Raw genomic sequence first — 24,273 nt, 5'->3', positions numbered from 1 at the left:
CACGCACGCTGGCTCTAAGGTTTAAAAGGGCAGTATTGCCTTGACCCCAGTGTTGGAGCCTATGCATGCTTCCCACAGCATGTGGTCCCAGCTGCCTGTGATTTCTGCCCATGATTCCTATTGCCAGTGGTTCCAGCCATGTGTCCTGCTGTATCCCAGCTTGCCTTCCTATGTGTCTCCTGCTGCACCTCGCCCGCCGCCTCTAGCAAGCCAAACCAGGGGTAGCGATCTGGCGATCGTCTGCCGCAGCAAGTCCATCCCACTTTGCGGTGGGCAATGCTGAAGGCCAGTGGCCCCTTAGAGTCCTATTAGACAAAGCGATTTTTAACATTTAACGACTAACGATAAACGATCGCAAACGAGATTATTTATCGTTAACCTGAAATTGTTCACCATATTACACAGAACGATCGTTCTACGATCATTTACTCCATCTGATCCCAGCAAAACAATGAACAATGTGCAATTACACTGAATGATTAGTAAACAAATGCGGAACTTGAGTGAACGAATGTGGAATAACAGCAAATGATTAGCTAACAATTAACAATGATTTTAGGTTCAGATCTAAATCAGCAATCAACGACACATGAACAATTTTTCAATCGTTGCCTGCAATTACACAGAACGATTATCGTTTAAATTTGAATGACATAACGATTTTTCGCACGATAATCGTCCTGTGTAATAGGGCCCTTAGACTCTCTTAGGCTCCCTAGTGCGGCTTATGCCATCACTAGTTTTGGTACAGGGAATCCACAGATCCAGTTGTAACATTTTGAGCCTGCTGCTTTGTGCTAAAGACACAGAAAACTGTGTGGGAGCTTTTCTCCCCCTCCTCTGAGATGGCTTATGTAAACAGCAACATACAAAATAAATGGGTAGCACATTATATTTATTAATTTATAAATTGGTGAGACAGTAAATTAACTCATTCATAGGGGTACAGAATAGAATCATTCATACATGGAGGCACAGTATATTTATTAATTCACATTCACTTTTCTGGTCCCCCATAGTTATGCACTCTGTTCTCACTTCCTTGTTTGAGAGGATGGGGCGTTCTAACTTGATTGGCAGTTAAAGCCAGCAGTGCTCTGCTGATATCAGTAATACTGGCCTGAACGTGCGCAGTCCTGATCCTGCTGTGGTAAATACTGGTGCCAGCATTGGGACCTAGCAAAGTGTTAGTGTACTGGGACCAGGGAAGAAATGTTAATATTTTAGAGCACAGCACAAGTAGTTATTATATGGGGCACATTGTGAAATTAGTTAATATAAGGGGCAGTGTGTATAATTAATACATATATTGGAGCACAGTATGTGATTATTTTTTTTTGGGGGGGGAGGAGGGGCATTCATACATAGGGGCACAGTTCATTTGTCGGGCACAGTATATTATAATAGATTAATGGAATAAATTATAAGATACCAATTTAGACTTTAACTTAAAATGTCCTGTTGCATGAGAAGCATTGACTAGCATTGTACTGTACAGAAAACATACGCTCTGTAAGTTGTTTTTAGGCCCTTGACAATCATTTTATGTCTGCAATATACTTCTGTGAATGCCTTTCTTACAAAATACCAAGTATTAAGGATTATGAGATACATACAAATACCTTACTCTAAAGTAGAAGGTTGAAAAATCAGTTCATTGTTTTGTAATTTCTACAAATTGCCACAGGATGGCAGTAGAACATACTTTTCAGTATATGCAACTCCACCATTTTAAATAATTGTATGTACAATGTTTTGTCCCTTATTTTAATCATTGCTACTAAAATTATTACATTATCTATTGTAAAATACTGATATTTAGGTAGTAACAAATAAAAAATACTATTTGAAATACCCAATTAACCCCTTAGGGACCAAGCCTATTTGGGCCTTAACCCCTTAAGGTCAAAGCCTATTTTCGTTTTTGCGCTTTTACTTATTCCATTTTAAGTTTAAAAGTCCATAGCGCTTGCATTTTTTCACCTAGAGACGTATATGAGCGCTTATTTTTTGCAAAACCAATTGTACTTTGCAATGACCGGCATTATTTTTCCATAACATATGCTGCGAAACCGGAAAAAAATCATTTGCGCTGTCAAATTGAAAAAAAAAACGAATTTGTTTTGATTTCGGGGAGTTTTGCATTTACGCCGTCCGTCCTATGGTAAAACTGACTTGTTATGCATGTTCCTCAAGTCGTTACGATTACTATGATATATAACATGTATAACTTATATTGTATCGGATGGCCTGTAAAAAATTCAAACCATTGTTAACAAATATACGTTCCTTAAAATCGCTCCATTCCCAGGCTTATAGCGCTTTTATCCTTTGGTCTATGGGGCTGTGTGAGGTGTCAGTTTTTGCGCCATGATGCGTTCTTTCTATCGGTACCTTGATTGCGCATATACGACTTTTTGATAGTTTTTTATTACATTTTTTCTGGATTTGATGAGACCAAAAATGCGCAATTTTGCACTTTGGAATTTTTTTGCGCTGACGCCGTTTACCGTGCGAGATCAGGAATGTGATTAATTAATAGTTCGGGCGATTACGCACGCGGCGATACTAAATATGTTTATTTATTTATTTATTTATTAATTTATATTTATAAAATGGGAAAAGGGGGGTGATTTGGACTTTTATTAGGGGAGGGGATTTTTTATTAATAAAAACACTTTTTTACTTTTTTTTTTTTTACATACACTATAAGCCCCCCTTGGGGGCTTGTATATACATAGCACTGATCTCTCATAGAGATCAATGCTGTGTATATACACAGCAAAGATCCATCAGATCGGTCATAGATTACTATGGCCTGCTGCAGGCCATAGCAATCTATTGCCGAGCCGGGATCAGTGTCATTCCGACGCTGAGGCCCGGCACGGGCAGAAGAACGGATCTCCCCTCCGCGACCGCATCGCGGGGGGGAGATCCGACCCACTAGACACCAGGGATAGTGTGCATAAAGCACTTCAATGCAGCTGTCAGGTTTGACAGCTGCATTGAAGTGCTTAATTAGCCGACGCGGCAACGGGACCCGCGCCGGCTAACAGAGGCACTGCCCGGCTGCACGTGTCAGCCGGGATCAGCGCCGTTCAGAGCATGACATAAATTTGCATGACATAAATTAGTTACTAAGTCACATTAACAATATGTTCTTTTTATTCTGATATCATTTCCTACACATATTTTACTTTTTTAGGGTGCTATGGGGCTTAGAAATGTATCAGCAAATTATCAAATTTACATGAAATTTCCAAAACTGATACTGGAAACCCCCATAAGTGGCCCCATTTTGAAAACTACACACCCTAAAGAATTAATCTTGGGGTATAATGAGCATTTTGACCCTACAGGGTCTTGACGAAAGTATTCACCATTAGGTCGTAAAAAAAATGGAAAATAGAAATGTTCCAATAATATTTGTTTAGATCAAAGTATCTCATTTTTACAAGCAACATGAGAGAAAATGCACCCGAAAATGTGTAACGCAGATTCTCCTGAGTACAATGGTACCCCATATGTGGGCATAAACCACTGTATGGGCACACAGCAGGGCTCAGAAGGGAAGGAGCGCCAATTAGCATTTCCAGTTCAGATTTTGCTTAAGAAGTTTCTGAGCGCCAGGTGCGTTTGCAGTGCCCCTGTAGTGTCATCAGAATAGAATCCCCCCGAAAGGCATCCCATTTTGAAAAGTACACCCCTAAAAGAATACATCTTGGGGTGTGGTGAGCATTTTGACCCCACAGGTATTAGAGGAAAGTATTCAAAGCCATTCAAAAATTTCCAATAATGTTTGTTTAATTTGAAATTTCTCAATTTCACTAGGAACAGGGGAGAAAATGCACCCGAAAATGTGTAATGCAGGTTCTCCTGAGTACAACGGTACCCCATATGTGGAAATAAACCACTGTATGGGCACACAGCAGGGCTCAGAAGGGAAGGAGTGTAATTTTGGTTAAGGGCAATCGGTGGGTGTTTACTGGCTATCTGGGATGGTTATTGGCAATCTCAGGGTGTTTACTGGCTCTCTGGGGTGGTAATGGACAATCTTGGGGTGTTTACTGGCTATCCGGGCTGGTGACAGGCAATCTGGTGTGGTTATGGGCAATCTGGGGTGGTTATGGGCAGTCTGTGCCAATCTGGGGTGGTTATAGGCAATCTGGTGTGGTTATGGGCAATCTGGGGTATTTATGGGCAATCATGGGTGGTAACGGGCAATATGGGGGGTCTTAACTGGCTATCTAGGGTGTTTACTGGCTATCTGGGGGGATGATGGGCATTCTGGGGGTGTTCACTGGCTATCTGGGATGGTGACGGGCAATCTGGGGAGGTGACGGGCAATCCCGGGTGGTTGTGAGCAATCTGTGGTGGTTACAGGCAATCTGGGGTGGTTACAGGCAGTCTGTGGCAATCTGGGGGGGGTTACGGGCAATCTGGGGTGGTTACAGGCAATCTAGAGTGGTTATGGGCAGTCTGTGGCAATCTGGGTGGTTATGGGTAATCTGGGGTATTAACATGAAATCTGGGGTGGTTATGAGCAATCTGGGGGTGTTTACTGGCAATATGGGGTGGTGACGGGTAATATGGGGTGGTGACGGGTAATCTGAGTGGTTACGAGTAATCTGGGGTGGTTATAGGTAATCTGGGGTGGTTACAGGTAATACAGGGCACTTGACTTTGGTGACAGGGGATAAAAAGCCGGCAGTATTTGGAATAAGCAATCAGTGGTATATAGCATATACCGCTGATCGCTTGTAGCGGGACCACACCGGGTGGTCCGCGATCATTGGCCCATGCTCTCGGCCACCTCCAGTGCTGGAGAGAATGGGGCTTTGATCATTTTTAGGTATCCATCACTGTGAACAGAGTCTGTTCACAGTGATGGCGGTGGCCATCTTGGATTAGATGGCTGCCCGGGGAGGGAAGGGTCAATGACCAGGTCACTAGGGTTAATCCTGGAGACGGGGGGGGGGGGAGACATGTTTTCATCTGCGGGGGCTGCGGGCCTTACCAGTGCCGCTGCACTATTCTGTATTATCGCTGTAGTGACCGCCATAATCACTAAACACTAATAACATAATAAATATATTCTCTGGGTCATTACGGTTGCAGGGATGCCAAATTTTTATGTTTTTTTTTAAACTATTACCACTTTGGCGCAATAGAAACCTACCCTAGCAAAAATCCACGAAAACTGTTGCCACATTGCAAGATCCATAGCGTTCCTATCTTTTGCGCTACAGGGCTGGTTTGGGGCTTATTTTTTGCGAGAAGATCTGTAGTTTCTATTGATACCAAGTTTTACATACATATATGACTTTTTGATCCCTTTTATGACATATTTGGTAAAGCGGATTGATAAACTGTTTGATGGTACTGTTTTTTTGTTTTACTGCGTGTGTTGTGCAATATAATTATTTATATAGTTTTATAGATTGGGTCGTTACGGACATGGCGATACTAAATATGTATAGGATTTGTGTTTTTGATCTGTTTAATGTAACGTTTTTTATTGTGTATGGGCAATGTAATGCCTTTTTAATATGGGGGGGGGGGGGCTGGGGGGTGTTTTGGTGCACTTTTTTTTTTTACTTTTACACTAGTGTACATTACTGTACACTAGTGTATTACTACATAGTGATCTTTGATCACTAATACAATACACTGCACTAACTACTGAACATGTTAGTTCTTTAAGCGGAGAAGAGAGGGAGCGGACGAGCGCGCGCCCTCTCCATTCACTTACAGCAGCACACTGAGCACGCAGTTCACCACTTCCGCAGTGGAATTCCGATGATCTTGCTCAGTGTGAACTGGCCCTTATAGTAGAATACCCCTTTAAGATCTGCCATATGGTGGCCCAATCTGTGTTGTGAAATCTTGAAAATAGATAAATATGATAATGACGTGTAAGTCATGCAACGTTTACTCCAGTTGGAAGCCCAAAAGTGATTACAAGGAGGTCCCTGCTCAGCTATTCACTCTTCTGGAGCAGGAATATGAATTTAGGATTGTGCCTTTTATCGTAACTCACTGCATCTTTTGAAACACTCTACCAAAAGTATATCTCTGTGTCTGGTATACAGTGTACAGAGTCACAACCTATTTTTCCAAAAATGTGCTTAGCCTGGGAAAAAACAAACAAACACTAAATTTACATTTCTTGCGCCTTCTTCGGAAGGCAAGCAACTGTATGCCGATGTAGCTTGTGGGGTGTTGTGGCAGCTATGTGGGTGTCGGGTCACTTGGGCACTTGTAGCCTGGAGTGGCGTTGGGACCCATCCCTGGACAAACGGGCACTGCTCCCGTGGTTTTGGATAAAGCAAGTGTAAACCTGGTGTATATATGCGGGTGCAGGAAGAATAGACCAGGGTGTAATAGCTTAACCATAATAACATCCGTTTATTTAACCCTTTGAGGACCAGGCCCAAAATGACCCAGTGGACCGCGCAAATTTTGATCGTAGTGTTTCCGTTTTTCCCTCCTCCCCTTCTAAGAGCTCCAGCACTTTCAGTTTTTTATCTACAGGCCATGTAAGGGCTTATTTGTTACAGGAATAGTTGTACTTTGTAATGGCGTCTTTCATTTTACCATAACATGTATGATGGAATTCCAAATATATTATTTATGAAGATATAAATTGGTGAAATCGCAAAAAAGAATGCAATATGGTAACGTTTGGGGGGTTCCTGTGTCTACATAATGCACTATATGGTAAAAGCGACATGATACCATTACTCTATAGGTCAGTACGAACACAACCATATGCAGGTTACACAGATTCTCTAATGTTATATATATATTTTTTTTAAATGAAATCCTTTTTTTTGGCAATTAATTATAAATAAAATGGGACTATTGTGACGCTTATAACGGTTTTATTTTTTCACCTACGGGGCTGTATGGGGTGTCATTTTTTCCGCCATGATCTCTAGTTTTTATTAATACCATATTTGTGAAGATCGGACGTTTTGATCACTTTTTATTAATTTTTTTATATATATAATGTAACATAAAATCGGTAATCCGCGCACTTTTTTCACTCTTTTCGTCTACGCCGTTTACCGTTCGCAATGACGCTTGTTATATTTTAATAGATCGGACAATTACGCACGCTACGGTATATTATATGTTTATCTATTTATTTATTTTTATATGTTTTATTTATATAATGGGAAAGGGGGGTGATTTCAACTTTTATTGGGGGAGGGGTTTTGGGGTAGTGTGTTAGTGTTTTTAACTTTTTTTTTTTTTTACACATTTGAAGTCCCTTTGGGGGAATTTTACATTCACTACTTGGATTTTTACACTGATGAATGCTATGCCATAGGCATAGCATTGATCAGTGTTATCGGCGATCTGCTCATTGAGCCTGCCTGTGCAGGCTCAGTGACCAGAGCGCCGATCGGACCGCACGGAGGCAGGTGAGAGACCTCCGGCGGCCCGTTTTACCGATCGGGACCCCCGCAGTCACACTGCGGGGGTCCCGATCGGTAAGTGACAGGGGACTCCCCCTGTCACTTACACTTAAACGCTGCGGTCGCGCCGCGATCGCGGCGTTTAAGGAGTTAATGACACGTGGCAGCGCGATCGCTGCAGCGTGTCATTACCGGTGAGGTCCCGGCTGCTGATTGCAGCCGGCCCCCACCTGCTATGAAGCGCGCTCCGCTCCGGAGCACGCTTCATAGCGGGAGAAACACCCAGGGCGTACAGTTACGCCCTAGGTCGTCTGGGGACAGACTTCCATGGCGTAACTATACGCCCTGGGTTGTCTAAGGGTTAAAATCTTCAGTGCAATACAATAACACTTTGGCAACTGTAGGTGTGGGCAAGAGGTTGTAGTAGTGTGTAGACAAGAGGAAAGTGGAGTAGAGGAGCGTCTTGAGGGCCCTGTCCGATGTAGCCGTGTTCTCTGCCGGGATAGCGTAGTGAAGAACAGTGGAAGAAGAACAAGATACTTGTACTCACGTATAGATAGCTTTGATCTGACCACCTCATGCCCTTAAGTGTCGGGTGACCCGTCCTGCTAGGGTAGTACGAGGTCCCAGGTCCATGCGCTGGGTTGAGAAGACGTTCCAAGACTTCTCAGAATAGCTGTGCGTTGTAGTAGGATTATCTGCAGCTTTGTCCTACTGGGGTCAGTACCTAGCTTCAAGTTTACTGCTTAGTGTAGTGTGAAGGTATCCCTGGCATGGAAAAGGTGATCCTCAAAGGAAGTCCTTCCTCCCGAGGGGTCTAGCACTGCATGCTAGCAGTGGCAAACAGCATAGAAAGAAATCTGTTTCTCGGTCCCTGACAAGGGTCCTGGCCTAAGCCAGGCCCTGGCTTCACTGGTGTGTCTTGCTCTCTCTCCACTGACTAAAGAAGAAGACCTCCTACCATGAAGTAACCTCCCTTTTATAGGGGCGAACTAACCTTACTTGTGATTGGTGGGGCAGTGTGTGCAGAGAAAGCAGAGATAGGATAGGAGAAAGGAGAGAAAAATACCTGCACCTGTGATAGGAGAAGAATAAACATGTGATAACACTGTTAACCCAATGCTTCCTTCAGCTGTGCTTTACATACTAAATAGAAAATGCAGAAAGTAACACCTCGTGGGGAAAACACACAATACAGTACTCAATTATTATTTTTTTTTTACATTTGTTATTATCCAAATGCAAGCAAAGAGTACCTGATAATGACTTTGTATATTCACTGTAAAAAATGATGTTGCATTGCAACTTCGTACAATTACTATAATTGAGAACTCATTTTATTCTAGATATCTTTAAAGATTGATTTTGTGTATAGGTTTCCCTGTTGTGGTTGACTGGGCATCTCAAACTTATTTAAAATATGCATTAGTCCCTTTTATTCACTGACAGTTTAATCATGTAATTTTAATTTAATTTACATTGTTTGTGCTCATCTCTAGACCTTCAATAAATCTTTCAGCTTATTTATGCCAGAAGTGTTGTCTAGTGTTGATTAAATGTGATGCTCAATGAGGCTTCTTTACTAAATGAACAAAAATTCAACCAGTGTGCAGGCAGGCATAAATCACAACAAAAGGTTTGGCTATATGGATTTTTAAAGTAACACTAATGTAATTTTATTATTATTTTGATTTATTTTACCAAGTCCTGTAAGAGATTAAAAAAAAAAATCGTATTTTAAAGGGGCATTCAGATAATTGTTTTTAAAGGGGTTGACCACTTTAAAGTTCAATTGTTAAGTGTACAGTTTTACGCTGGGTTCACACTGTGTTTTTGAGGTCCCTTTAACGGATCTGTTTTTTGATTAGTTTCTTTTTATAAAAGAAGTCAATGCAAAAAACAAATCCAAACAAATGCTCACAAATGCATCCTTTTTTTCTATTAAAGGGACAGCAAAAATACAGTGTGAACTCAGCCAAAGGCTTTATTCACAATGGCCGTTCCACGGCCGTAATTAATTATTAACCCTCACCCTAACTCTGTACATGTGGTGTTCCAGCACTGGGTGCTGTCTCTGGCACTTAAGTAAGTTACTCCCTCAGGTTCACACAAGTGGGAGATGTAGTATTGTGTTTTACCCACTAGATGTCACTACTGTCTCTAGTTAACTTATTGCACAGCTGAAGGAGTGGAAGGGTTAACTTGTTTGTACCACATGTTATGTGCTGGCCAGTCTTGTGTGCTAGTTCTTTCTGTCCTATCCTGTCTCCTCTCTCTTTCACACACGCAGCCCCAATACTCACAGGAAGGTTTAGTTTAGCAGCTGTAGGAAGAGCTAGTTCCAAGCGGACGGATGTGTGAGACCCTGCTGAGTTACAAAGTTTTGCTACTACACCCTAAAACAACAATGCCGTGCTAAGCTTTACTAAGTGGAGAGAAGCCAATCAGGAATCACCTGGCCCAAGCCAGGAACTTCTCGAAAACGTGCAGGGCAGTTACCTTAAGTAAGAGGTACTGACCCCAGTAGGACAAAGCTACCATGAAAAGGTCTACGTATCCTACTGCTCAGTGTAGGATGACTAGGAAACCTTGGGAGTCTGCTACACCCAGATAACCGACAACTGGGGCTCGTACTACCCACTTAGAATGGGTATTCCGCGGGGGCGGTGCCTGTCCGGACATGTGAGCGGACGCGAGTCCTGAGAGCTCCCGTGGGTCTCACTGGATATCAGCTGTTGCATGTTCCTGCGGGCCGCCAAAATCCGCAGCAGTCCGCCTAAGTGTGTGCGGACCCTTGGGGTACGATCCGGTATCGGGACCATGGTCGGAGGAGTCTCTAAAAAGACGAAAATGACGGCGGGAGCGGGCGGCCGAGAAGTCCAAGATGGTCAGTCACCTCACAAGCCGCGCTCCACACGCCAGCTCACTGCAGGGACGGCTGCTAAGCTGGCTGAGTTCCTGAAGCCACCGACTCCCCGGATGAGTAACAATTGTGTTCGGCATGATTTTGAGGAGGAGGAGGGAATAAAGGAAAGCCCCATAGATATTGCATTATCCAGGGTGGATATAACTGAGGAGGGCGGCAGCAGCAAGGAGGGGGAGAAGGACTGTGCTGCCTCCATGACAGAAGCTAGGCTGCAGAACAGTGCCCTATTGCCACATGCAGGGACAACCTGTGATCAGGAACCCACATTGAGAGACATTTTACATGCAGTGGCACAATGCAATTCCTCTCTTACTAAATGCAATGCTGCTATATCCTCTCTTACACAACAAGTGGGCAGTTTGCAGGGAGAAGTGGGGTTCCTCCGCCAAGATTTACATAAAGTGAGTGACAGAACCACCGAGGTGGAACACAGAGTGGGAGATTTGGAGGATAAAGTGGCGCCTATTGCCTCAACTTCCCGCAAACATGATCAGATGCTCTCCCAATTACTGTTGAAAACGGACAAGCTGGAGAACCGCCTGAGAAGGAACAATGTGAGACTGGTGGGAGTACCGGAGAGAGCGGAGGGCGCAAACCCCACTGAATATTTTGAGAACTGGCTTGCTGAGGTATTTGGGAAGGACAAGTTGTCCCCGATGTATGCGGTAGAGAGGGCTCACAGGGTGCCCACACGGCCCTTACCGCCTGGATCCCCACCCGAGCAGTTCTAGTGAAGTTGCTTCACTATCGTGACCGTGACATCATCCTGAGAGCTGCACGAAACTTACCGGAAGCTGCTATCAATGGCTGCAAAGTCTCCTTTTTCACCGATCATTCTGCAGAAGTCCAGAAGCAGCGTGCACAATTCCAAGAAGTGAAGAGGAGGTTGCGTGCTTTACAGGTGCCATATGCCATGCTGTACCCTGCCAAGCTGCGGGTCGTCGCTCCAGGGGATACTCATTTCTTTACCTCCCCAAGAGATGCAACGCGCTGGCTGGATTAGGAGGAACAGCATTTTTGTGGAAGAAGCAGTCCACACAACCGAGATGCTCCTGCCTGAGACTTGACATGGGCGGTATCAACATAAAATACGGTGCCCTCGGAGGCTTTCCGGGTGTCTGATAAGTATCAACGTTGCCCGAGCTATATATTTTTGCACATGTTTTTGTCTTTGACTGTTTTTGTTTGCTCTGTTTCACTTTATGTTTTCCTGTTGCTCTCTCCTGCTGGCCCGCAGGAACACATTTCTCCTGTTTTAAGTGGGACCTGCCCTGCTCTATGTTGCGACACTGAAGTTCACTAACTGACCGTTTACTGCTCTATGGTTATGGAGAACTGGTGCCCCAGTCTGCGGATTTTTTGGATGCAGACCTTTTTGCTGTTGGGACTGTTGGGACGGTTTTATTTTCATTTGGGGAATTTTTTGGTTTCCCCCGTTTTTCTTCTCAGGTTTCATATGGTGCTTGAATATCTTCAATGTGCATGTTGTGTTCCGAGATCTTTACGCTGCTGCCACCCAGTGGCCACTTTTATTTTTGCCTGATGCTCTTTGTGTTGCAAGGTCCATAGTGTTAGAAAATGATCAATAATATGTCTACTGTGCAGTTTTACCAATGTCATTATCAATTAAGGGGTAACTATGGCTAGTAAACTTATGGTGATCTCCTGGAATGTGCGGGGACTGGGGGATGTGGATAAGAGGTATGCAATATTTGATTCCCTGCGACAGTATCATCCTGTGGTACTGTGTGTACAGGAAACACATTTGACTGCTGACACTACAAAATATCTCAGGCGTGCGTGGGTGGGGTGGAGCTACCACTCTGTGCATACACAATACTCCAGAGGGGTTAGCATCCTGGTACATAAAGATATTCCCTTCACATGCATGGACAGTAAAATTGATCAGGAGGGTAGATACATCTGCTTATACTGTGTTATCTATGGTTTTAAGTGTATTCTTAGCACGGTATATGTTCCACCTCCGTATAGTTGTACGGTTTTAAATAGAGTGATAGTGTTTGGCGCTACTCACCCGGATGTTCCTCTATTGATAATGGGATATTTTAATATGGTTATTGACCCCTCCATGGATAAGCGTAGTATGGGTTCTGAGAATCCAGCTGCCTGTATTACATCTTTGGGGAAAATGCTCATGGAGTTGTCCTTATCAGATGTCTGGCGGCTAAAACATCCGGGTGAGCGATGATTCTCCTGCTATTCCTCTACACATCATTCGTTGTCCCGCATAGATTTAGCTATATGTTCTTCCCATATGCTGAACCTTATAACCTATGTGGATTATCTCCCTAGGACTCTCTCGGATCACTCACCCTTGAAACTTCAATTAACGCATCCTGGCTCTTGGGTGGTCGGGGGGAGTCTGTGGAGATTGAATCCACACTGGCTGACCGTCTTGGATCCGGCTACAGTGGTACCAGTGACAGATGAGTATTTTGCTTTGAATGGGGGATCTGTGTCTCTTCAGGTGGAATGGGATGCTATGAAGGGGTATCTCCGGGGTCACTTCATTCAGCGAATTACGGGGGTAAAGAGACGGAGGGGGCAGTTACGCCAGGACCTGCTAAAAGGTTTGAGGGACAGGGAGAAGCAGCACGTCTTACTGCCGTCCGAGGCAACAGCAAGGAGGCTTCAGGCTGCCCATAAGGCTATACAAATTTTCGATTTGGAGTCTGCTGCTCAGAAACGCACATTTGCCAAACATAACTTCTTTGTGGAAGGGGAAAAGGCAGGTCATATTCTAGCGGTGATAGCCAATGCCCAAAGGGATCCCTCCCATATAACTGGTATCCAAGATCAGGAGGGGGAGGTAGTGACGACACTGACTGACATATTGGAGGTGTTTCGTAGCTTTTATCTGACGATTTATTCGTGTCATGTGGAGGTGACGCAAGCTCAACTAGCGCAGTTTCTAAATGACATACCCCTACCGACTCTAACAGTAGAACAGCAGGATTTTTTGGATACCCCATTATCATTGGAAGAGTTGGAAGCTGCAGCAGCTTCTTTGCACAATTACAAATCACCTGGGTCGGATGGGCTACCGGCTGAATTATATAAATTGGTAGGGAAACTGCAGCAATCTCTTCTGGTGGAACTGCAGCAATCTCCTCTGGTCTATATATTGGGGTATGTGGATGATTTGGCCGTAAATGTGGTGGAGCAGACTGCAGTTGCGCGCATCTTATTTATGGCGCGTAAACTTATTGCACAGCATTGGCTGGACGAGGCCCCCCCTACAGTGTCGGAGTTTGTAGCTAAGGTAAACTGGCTAATTGGTACAGAAAGGTATGCATACGAAAAGAGAAAAGCTACTAAGAAATTTGAAAAGTTGTGGGGAAGGTGGATGGCTACTCCTGAGCTCGCCACCCCCCCCCCCCCCCCGGGTTCCCGCACATAGGTTGAGCTAAGATGTACATAAGTTGGTAGAATGCTCTGTCTTTTCACTTTTGTGTTACTTTCATCTCCTGCCAGTAGACATGCGATACATGTGGGCTTGTTTGGCCTACTAGATCCCTTTTTTTTTTTTTTTTTTTCTTTGTGTTTTACGTTTATTGCTCGTGAACACTCATGCTGTAAATGTACTGTTGTGACCTCTGGACTCTTGCACCTTCTATATAGTTTTATGGTCTGTGGAGTTGGGGGAACATTGGGGGGAGAGGGAGGGTGTTGGGGAGGGGTTGGGGGGGTTAGGGTGGATGGGGGTGGGAGGCTATGCCCTCCAGGGGAATTATGTTCATTTTGGAAGTAAACTTGTCTCTAGAAAATGTTTAACAAAAATAACTTAAAAAAAAAAAAGAATGGGTATTCCGCAACTAGGGGGCATAAGGCAGTTCAGAGCAAGTATAGGCATCCATGAGTATGAGTATTCTCTCTTATTTCTCATATTACTTCACCTGTTCAGGCAGAGCACATTTACTACCTTGGGAAGGGCTCCTTTGGCAACTCTTTTCCTCTCACTTTCTCTTCTACAAAGCAACTACTACTACTACAAGCACTTACTGCACTTACTGACAGCAGCTCCCTTTGTGTCTTGCAGCACTGATATCAGACACCGCTCCGCTCCTCCAGACAGTGCTTTCCCAGCCTGTATGCTCAATCTGTCCTTAGGCTGGGTTCACAATCTCATTGACAATTACAGCGAAGGTATCCGCAGGAGATTTTACTGCGAACTTGCAGCATGAAGTCCACTGCGGATACAGTATGTGTGAACCCACCCTTGTATAGAGACATTTATATAACTTTTAATGTACTTTTGATAGAAAAAAAGTTTTCCTTATGTGGAGTTCCCTCTTTTAATCCCCTCACCTTCCCAGGTATCGACATAGACATAAAAGGGCTTGTTTTTGGGAGGGACACATTTTACTTTTTAATAGCATCATTTTGGGATTCATGTAACTTCACTGACTTTTATTAAAGGGAACCTGTCACCCCCCGTGCCGGGGTGACAGGCTCCCGACCCCCCCGTTAGAGACCCCTATACTTACCTCATCGCGCCGCGTCCCGCTTCTGAAGATGGTCGGGTCCCGGAGATCTAAGCCGCCGCAGCCCGGCGCGCGCGCTGAGAGATGAGTCCAACACCCATAGAGAATGACAGGAGAGTCCAGCGCTCCGTCATTCTCTATGAGCGTTGGACTCATCTCTCAGCGCGCGCGCCGGGCTGCGGCGGCTGAGATCTCCGGGACCCGACCATCTTCAGAAGCGGGACTCGGCGCGATGAGGTAAGTATAGGGGTCTCTAACGGGGGGTCGGGAACCTGTCACCCCGGCACGGGGGGTGACAGGTTCCCTTTAACTCTCTCTTGATGGGATAATTGGGGGGGGGGGAGTTTTTATTTACACCATTTTTCAAATTTTATGTGACATTTTGGTCCATGTTTTGTTTTCCATAGACAAATTGACTAAATACAGTTAGTACAGCAATTGTTTTATTTTAGTGGTGGGGGATGGTTTTATTATATTTTTTTAATATGCAAGAGTTATGTAATTAAAAATAAACAGATTATTAATTAAAATGCATCCTTGAGCTGCAAAGGGAATTTACATAACTTGACTCTTTCTGAAAAAAAGATAAGGATCCCCTAAAATAATATTGTTCAATGTATTATTGCAATTAAAAAAATGATGATGAGGATCTCGATGTGCGTAATCGGTAAAAGCATAAGCATATAGTCAATGAATCCCCTATGAATACTTCAAACAACATTTTGTTGTACTGTAAATCTCCTGTTAATTCAAAGACTTGTTTAAAGCTTGGCTAGAATGAAAAATGTGGCAGAGTTAATGAGAAATCTTTTCTTTATCTAAGGAAAGTATGATAAGTTTGGTATAGCTTTATTATTGTTATTGATCATATTCGCTTATAATATGTTTGCTGTAAAAGACAAACCATTAGTGTTATCTTTCTAGAGGGAATAAACGAAATACAAAGATTAAAAACTAGATGCAAGCTAAGAGACAAAGAATGAGAAGCTTTTTGTTTGCTTATGTAAATGGTGGCTCTGACCTAACATTACCCATTACTTATCATAACACATGAATCAGAAAATTCAACCTGGCATGAACAAGCAATAGATTGTGGTTATAATTTAAGTGAGTGAACATTAAGTTAACAGAGCATGTAAAGAGCAAAATTTTGGAAGTGACCCAAACGCTTTACCATGTCTCACGCTACTGCAATCATTTTTCTCCGAAAATTCTAGAAAAGTTTTAAAGCACAAAAATTCTAGAGACATTGTGCGTAATTCTTTTTTAGTGTATATAATATAACTTATAGCTTAAAGTAGAAGTCAGAGACTAAAAAAGGATTCGTTTGAGAGTTTAGTACATGTGCTTAATGTGTATGCTATGTTCATAAATCACTCTGAAGGCTAACTTCACCAAAGGATAAAAAGAATTTGGTGAAATAATGACCATAATGAACATAATTCAACTATCGTTAGGGCAAATGAAAGTTATAAGGATGCAGATTTGGCAGACCTTTTATATAGTGTTTGAATGTTTATTATTAGAGAATTTTTCAAAAATTCAGTTTGCCAGGTTAAAAATTCACAAACTTGTGAACCGAATCTTAAAAAACTGCTATAAAACAGTTTAACAATTGTTTAGCTGTTTTGGAGTAATACTTACCTGTCCGCACTTCCCCTGTTTACTCTTCCGTGTCTCCAATGTCCTCTTTTATGCCGCTTTCAGCCCACTTAGCTAATTACTGAGTGAGATGGGACAGCGGTGGCCAATTACTGGCCATGGCGCTACCCCATCTTAGTCAGTCGTTGATTGGCTGAGTGGGATGTCACTCCACAGAGGGGACAGCACCACGGACAGTGATTTACTGAGCAGGCTATCACTCTTGTCTAGGGAGTGACAGCCCACTGAGCCAATCACTGGCTGCCGTTGTTGTCCCGTCTCAGTCAGCAGTTGCCTTCTGAGCTCACTTTATAGTTAATAGCTGTTGCGCATTATGGTGTACCAGTACATTATTATGTGTTAGGTCCCAGTCGTGACGTCCCAGTCGTGACGTGCTGGTACATCATATGTCAGGAAGGGGTTAAATGGGTTGGCCACATCATAGTAAGATTGCTCAGTGTACAGTATTATTAAGTGTACTCACTGACAGCAGTTTCTCATAGAGGTATAATCAGATGCCCCTCCTCTAGGCTGTGCCATCCTGCTCTATATGCTGAATGGTGATCCTTTCCATTAGATGGCCAGGCATGGAGAGCATGTGACCATGCCCCTCCCTCGGAGTCATCCATTGGCATATACAGGCCCAGCTTGTGACAGTAAAGGCAGAACATGCTCCTCCATGCTCGGCCATCTTATGAATGGAATCACCATTTAGCATAAAGAGCAGGACAACACAGACTGGATAAAGGGTGTCTGATATCAATGCTGCTAGGTACACATGAAGCTGCTGTCAGTATGTGCAATGAGTACCCCAACTAATGTCTTATACTAAACAATTTTACTACAAAGTGGCAAACCTCTTTACAGTGAATTTCTGGGGGGAGGGGGGGGTGTAATGTTTTCATTTTTATATAAGAACCCCTATTTACTGTATATGCCTTATTATTGATAGTACATGATTTATTAGGTAAACAACAAATTAAAGAGGAGTCCAGCCAGGACCCCTTTTTTCAAAATGCTTAGGGACATCCACTTACCTCTCTGGCTTTAGCCTTGCTGTCTGCTTTCTGCCACTCTGCTTTCCAATGTGCGGCTGCTTTCTGGTATAGAGAAAGGACTTTAAGACGCGATGTGGCAGACCCTCTTGGTCATTCAGCGGGAGAGGCAGAACACCGCTACTGCTACTGTTATTCTGTTATTCTTTATTTGTAATGTAGGTTAATGGAGAAAAAGTATTCTTCTACCCTTAACAGACTACTATTTTACTCCCCCTCCTGCCCCTCATTTACATGCAAAATGATCAAATCTGTCTTGAAAGCAGCTCATTAAAGTCGCATTACAGCTGCCAAAAGAGGTCTATGGAAAAGGATGGGGGTAACCATAGGAGACTGGAGAAAGACAGAGGCAGAGAGGATCACATAGAGAAGTTCTAGCCGCATTTAGGAAGTGCTATATCTAACCCCAGTACCAGAGGCAGTGCTTAGACTGGTGTTTTGTAGATATAGAGGAGGTAGATCCCCTCTTTTACAATGCGTACACATTGAAGGTCACAAACACAGTAGTTTCTTTGACCCCCCCCCCCCCACACACACACACACATAAACAGAGATGAGCACCAGGGAAACCAGGACCCTGAATGAAGCCATGCCGAGGGACACTGATCTCCATTGGTAAGTATATGCACCAGCCTGCTGCCGGGGGGATAATAATAAAAAATTATGTGGACTGCTTCTTTAATAATTTTTTAATAGGTTTTTACTAATATCTTTTTGCACAATGACAGATTCGGTGGGCGATGACCAATTGTTTATTACAGCCCATATTAGGGCATGTCAGTATCTGACGCTGCACGGATCACGGCCAAATCACGGATCAGTAAAGTGACAGACGTGTGAAAGGGCCCCATAGGAATTAATGGGACCATAGGTTGTCTGTAATTAGGCATGTGTGAATGTGGCCTAACAGTTTATAAATAAAATGAGAGGGCCATAGAGAGAAAGTGTGCTCATCTGTATTTTCCACAATATTCATCTAAAGAAAACACAGTGGAGACGTCTGATGTTATTATTCCTGGGATGTAACTATTTTGGTAACAGAGTGATAAGAACAAGCCGCAGGTGATATTAACAGTTTCTCTTCTGCATTCAGAATAGCAGTTGCTTTTCACAAAATCAAATCAAGATTGGTGAAAACATATTGTCTAAGTTAGCAATTTGCAAATAATACATTATTATAACAATTACAGAACTATTGCAAGGGTCATTCTGAACACATTACTAGCACCATTGTGATAAAAAGCAGATGTGTTAAATTCAATTTATCATAGATTGATGATAGTAAGGGTGCGTTTACACAGAAAGATTTATCTGACAGATTTTGGAAGCCAAAGCCAGGAATGGATTTAAAAAGAGGATAGATACCAGTCTTTCCTCTATGACCTGATCCCTGTTTATAGTCTGCTCCTGGTTTTGGATTCAAAGATCTGTCAGATAAGTCTGTCTGTGTAAACGCACCATAATATTTTACCATTTTAATTTTTTCCATTGTGTTTCCATAATTCTAGGACTGGCAGTGTTCACCTGTCTATAAAAGATCAATGGCAGTATCTATGAACTCTATTTCCATTTCATGTCTAAATGCCTTTTCATTCAGAATCAATCTGGAATTCTTTAGGCCCACCAGACCATAGGTTTCTTATGTTTTTTAATATGTGTTTCCTTTTGTGTCCTAGAGATATATTGATATTAGTAGTTCCCCAAGTTTCTGTTTCACGGGCTTGGCTAATTAATAATAAACCCTGATGCAAAAGTTCAGTACTGGCCAGGATGATCTTTTCTGAGACCGGTCATTCCCTGCCCGGTCACGGAATGGCCGGTCTCATACCAAATGTGAACATAGCCTTAGGCTATGTTCACACTGCGTATGAATCCGTCCGTAGTGCGAACCGCGAATATACGCACATAGTTTTGAGGTTGAGCTTATGGCCGGATCGTATGCGGCGCCGTGAAAAATGGACAAGACCATTGTTTGAGGACGGAAATGTTGAAACTCACGGCCGTGGATTTCCATGTCCCGTACAAAGTACTTATATCAGCCAAATTTAACTTGATTTTTCGATCCAAAAGGTTCTGTGTGGTTTACGGGGCTGGGCGAAGATTTCCAAGTAAATGACCTGCCTCAGATCGCTTCGAAACAAGCTAGGGAAGCATAACTGTACTACGGGCGTATGTTCACGGTTCGTACGCATCCGGCCGCATGTCTATTTTTCCCACGCCCATAGTTTCAGCCGCACATGTACGTCGGCGTACATACGGACGGATTCATACGCAGTGTGAACATAGCCCTAAACTGTAATCGTCAATACTGTACAATGTAGACAAAAAAAACTCATTCTCCCATTTTCTGTCATTCAAATCTAAAATTAATTGTGTAGAATCCAAACAGATTTGTGCACTTTGAGTAGATAATAAAAATATAGCTTATTGGCCGATTTATTTATGAGAATTTTTTTTTTGCCTCCTCTATCCTATCATGTTATTCAGCTCCAACTCCTCCAAATTGGGAAGTCTGCCTTACAGTAATGACATTGTTTTGCTTCCTATAAAATCAATCTATGTGTGTAAAATTATGTGTTAATTAGTTTTTGCTCAATAAATTATGAAACATTGATCAAAAATGCAGCAAAGTTAATTCAGAAGTAAAACTGAAAAATTGATTGCAGAATATTTTTGCTCTCTTTCTTGCTTTACTTTGTAGAAGATCTTCATTTTTTCTTCCTAGTTTTTGTGCATTTTATATAAAAGACAAACTGCCAGCTGGAAAAGATATCTTACATGGCTATTTAGCTATGTAAGCGGTAAGACCATCCATACGTTTATTGTAGTTATCCAAGGCCGCAATCACCCCCAAAAAATAAAAATAAAAATGCAGCTCTGAAGTGTCATAGAGGTGTGGCCACATCTTTTTGACACTTCAGAGTGGTAGTAAAAAAAAATACTTTTTTTTAGGTTATTGCAAATACAATAAAAGTATGGATAATCTTGCTGCATACATACTGTAGCTATGTAGCCATATAAGCAGTTTGGGATGTCTAGCTGACAGTTTCTCTTTAAGTTAGTTAGTTGAATCCTGCTCCACACTGATGAGGGGGCAACACCCCGCAACAGCTGTATGTGGATGGTTACCTAGCCTTGATTTATCCCTTGTCATGACACTGACTTATAGGGCCACTTAATATGGTGGATTTGGTGGTTTCCTAACAGGAGCTGCCCCTTGGCTGGGTCCTTCCCGGAGGAATATCTGGCTAGTCCTGTGTTTTGAGACTCTTCAATGAGGCTCCACGGGCTACTCTTTTGCATATTCAAGTTTCTCTTTAAGTTAGTGTGATAACCGGAAATTAACATTTATTTTAATGAAATATTAGCATATATCTAATTTATTTAACCCCTAGACGACCCTGGACGTAGGGTTACGTTATGGAAGTCTGTCCCCAGACGACCCTGGACGTAACCCTACGTCCTGGGTGTTTCTCCGGCTATGAAGCGCGCTCCGGAGCGGAGCGCGCTTCATAGCAGGTGGGGGCTGGCTGCAGTGAGCAGCCGGGACCTCACCGGTAATGACACCCCTTAAACGCCGCGATCGTGGCGCGACCGCAGCGTTTAAGTGCAAGTGACAGGGGGAGTCCCCTGTCACTTACCGATCGGGACCCCCGCAGTGTGACTGCGGGGGTCCCGATCGTTGAAACGGACCGCCGGAGGTCTCTCACATGCCTCCGTGTGGTCCGATCGGCGATCTGCTGCACTGAGCCTGCACAGGCAGGCTCAATGAGCAGATCGCCGATAACACTGATCAATGCTATGTCTATGGCATAGCAATGGTCAGTGTAAAAATCCAAGTAGTGAATGTAGAAGTCCCCCAAAGGGATCTCAAATGTGTAAAAAAAAAAAAAGTTCAAAACACTATTACACTACCCCAAAACCCCTCCCCCAATAAAAGTTGAAATCACCCCCCTTTCCCATAATATAAATAAAACATATAAAAATAAATAAATAGATAAACATATAATATTCCGTAGCGTGCGTAATTGTCCGATCTATTAAAATATAACAAGCGTCATTGCGAACGGCGAACGGCGTAGACGAAAAGAGGGGAAAAAGTGCGCAGATTATCGATTTTATGTTACATTATATATTTAAAAAAATCTATAAAAAGTGATCAAAACGTCCGATGTTCACAAATATGGTATTAATAAAAACTAGAGATCATGGCGGAAAAAATGACACCCCATACAGCCCCGTAGGTGAAAAAATAAAACCGTTATAAGTGTCACAATAGGCCCATTTTATTAATATTTCATTGCCAAAAAAAAGGATTTCATAAAAAAAATATATATATATAACATTAGAGAATCTGTGTAACCTGCATATGGTTGTGTTCGGACTGACCTATAGAATAATAGTGTCATGTCGCTGTTACCATATAGTGCATTACGTAGACACAGGAACCCCCCAAACGTTACCATATTGCATTCTTTTTTACGATTTCACCTATTTATATCTTCATAAATAATATATTTGGAATTCCGTCATACATGTTATGGTAAAATGAATGACGCCATTACACAGTACAACTATTCCTGTAAAAAACAAACACTTACATGGCTTGTAGATAGAAAACTGAGAGTGCTAGAGCTCTTAGAAGGGGAGGAGGGAAAAACGAAAACACTAAGATCAAAATTTGCGCGGTCCACTGGGTCATTTTGGGCCTGGTCCTCAAAGGGTTAAGAAAGAAAATAAAAATTATTGTATTGTAAAAGCTGTATTGCTTTTGTTTATGGACTAAATAAATCACGTTTTTCACTGAAGAATTTGGAGTGCGGCAACCATTTGTCATATATATATTAACCTGTGACTTTTATTGTAAAAATGCAATAACAATATTATTATGCAACAAAATGCATACATATATTGGTGCTGCCGGTTTCCACATGACAGCCACTCACTGATTGCCAGACTAAGTGCTGAGTTTTATAATAAAGTAGTCCGGTGAAAATTTTTATTATCCCTCCAGTGCCCTGTGTCCCTTAGTTTCGCTCTGCCATCATCCTCTTCAGCAGCTACAATCCACTCAGCTCTGGGATTTGAGTCGTGACATGACCATTTTATCCAGGAAGTGAAGCCTTGATGCAGTAGGAATTGCAGAGAAAAAAGCACTTTATAAGCATTTCCCGTAATAAGTGTATATTAGTGATTTGTATAACTTTTGGGGGGCAATACAATACTTTAATAAAAATTTTCGCCGGACTTCTCCTTTAAGTTACCAGCCTTTAGGCTGCCAATTAAGCATGGGTAGCTGGGAAGACTACAGAAGTCGACAAGACTACACGCTGCTGTTGCTTTGCCTCATGCCTAGTTACCGAGCACCAGGACTAAGGAATAAAGATCGACATTTTGAAATTGCTGCCCCACCAGAGTCTTCCAGGCAACGTTGGAGAATTGTGCCTGGCACCTGTCAGGGAGGTGATTGGTTCCCTTTAATGTTTACACTTTAATTTCTATAATGTTATTAGGCTAGAAGAGCTTAAAGTAAAAAAAAAAAAAAAAAGTCAAATGTAAACATTAAAAATTCTATAAGCACAATAACAAAAGGAAATGAGTGTTCTTGTTGTTGCCTCTCTGATTTACGCTTCATTGCAACATTTATCAGAATTATCTCGCATAATGGCACTGTCATTTTGATTATCATTTCTTCTGACATTTTAGGCAGCGCATTTTGCCTTGATGAAATGAATTGCTTGTTTGTAATTACAAATGTGTGATGCAGTTAATAATGTCCCTCCTGACTTAGCTAAGAAAACGTTTTGTGACTGAAATATAAATGAGAAGCATAGACCCTCACAGGCTTTACTGAAGTGCTTTAACCTATCATTTTATTATGTTCAAATCTTTTAGGACCATTGAGCTGTATGCAATACAAATATTTAACCAGCACCAAAAACGCACAGGCTAAATGCTTGATAAAATTTATCATACATATATGCTGACGATACTGAGACATAGTAAATCCCCTTAAATCTGAATATAAAAAAGCCACATTATGAACTTTCACTGTTCTAGGGGATTGCTGGCTTCATTAGTTTTGCCCTTTAAAATGGTTATTTCAAGATTAAAACATATCCACCTATCCACAGGTTATATATGTGATTTGCGTGGGCTCACCTACTGGGATACCTATTCATCATAAGAACAAGGGACCTTTGTTCTCCCATATGAATGGAACATCTGCATGTTCAACCACATTTAATTTAAATTGAGGTCAAGGGACCCCATTGTGAGGGGTTCCAGTGGTCATACCCCTAAAAATCAGATACGTATAGGCTATTCTGTGAGTAAGTGATACGCTTTAGGCTATGTTCACACAACCAAAAAGATAAGGGCAAAATATATTTTTCCTCAAAAATATAAGCCCCCATTGAAGCCAGTGGGAAATCAGCCATCAGTGCACGCGACGTATGGAATATTGGCCATAAAATAATGAACATTCCCTTTATTCACAGCTGTGAATATAAGACACCTCTATAAGACAAAAATCCAAACAATACAGCCTCAGGCTATGTTCACACAACGTCGAAAAAAGAGAAAAGGCGTCTGCTTGTTCTATTTCAAAAGATGTCCATTATTGACGCAATTTAACTGACTGCAATGCAATGCATTGAAGTCAAAAGGGTGATGGACGTCCAGTGTACACAATGTATAAAATGACAGACGTTATCTGCGCG

Source organism: Dendropsophus ebraccatus, chromosome 3 (assembly GCF_027789765.1).
Source record: "Dendropsophus ebraccatus isolate aDenEbr1 chromosome 3, aDenEbr1.pat, whole genome shotgun sequence".
NCBI classification, from domain to species: domain Eukaryota; kingdom Metazoa; phylum Chordata; class Amphibia; order Anura; family Hylidae; genus Dendropsophus; species Dendropsophus ebraccatus.
This window is presented reverse-complemented; position numbering follows the sequence as displayed.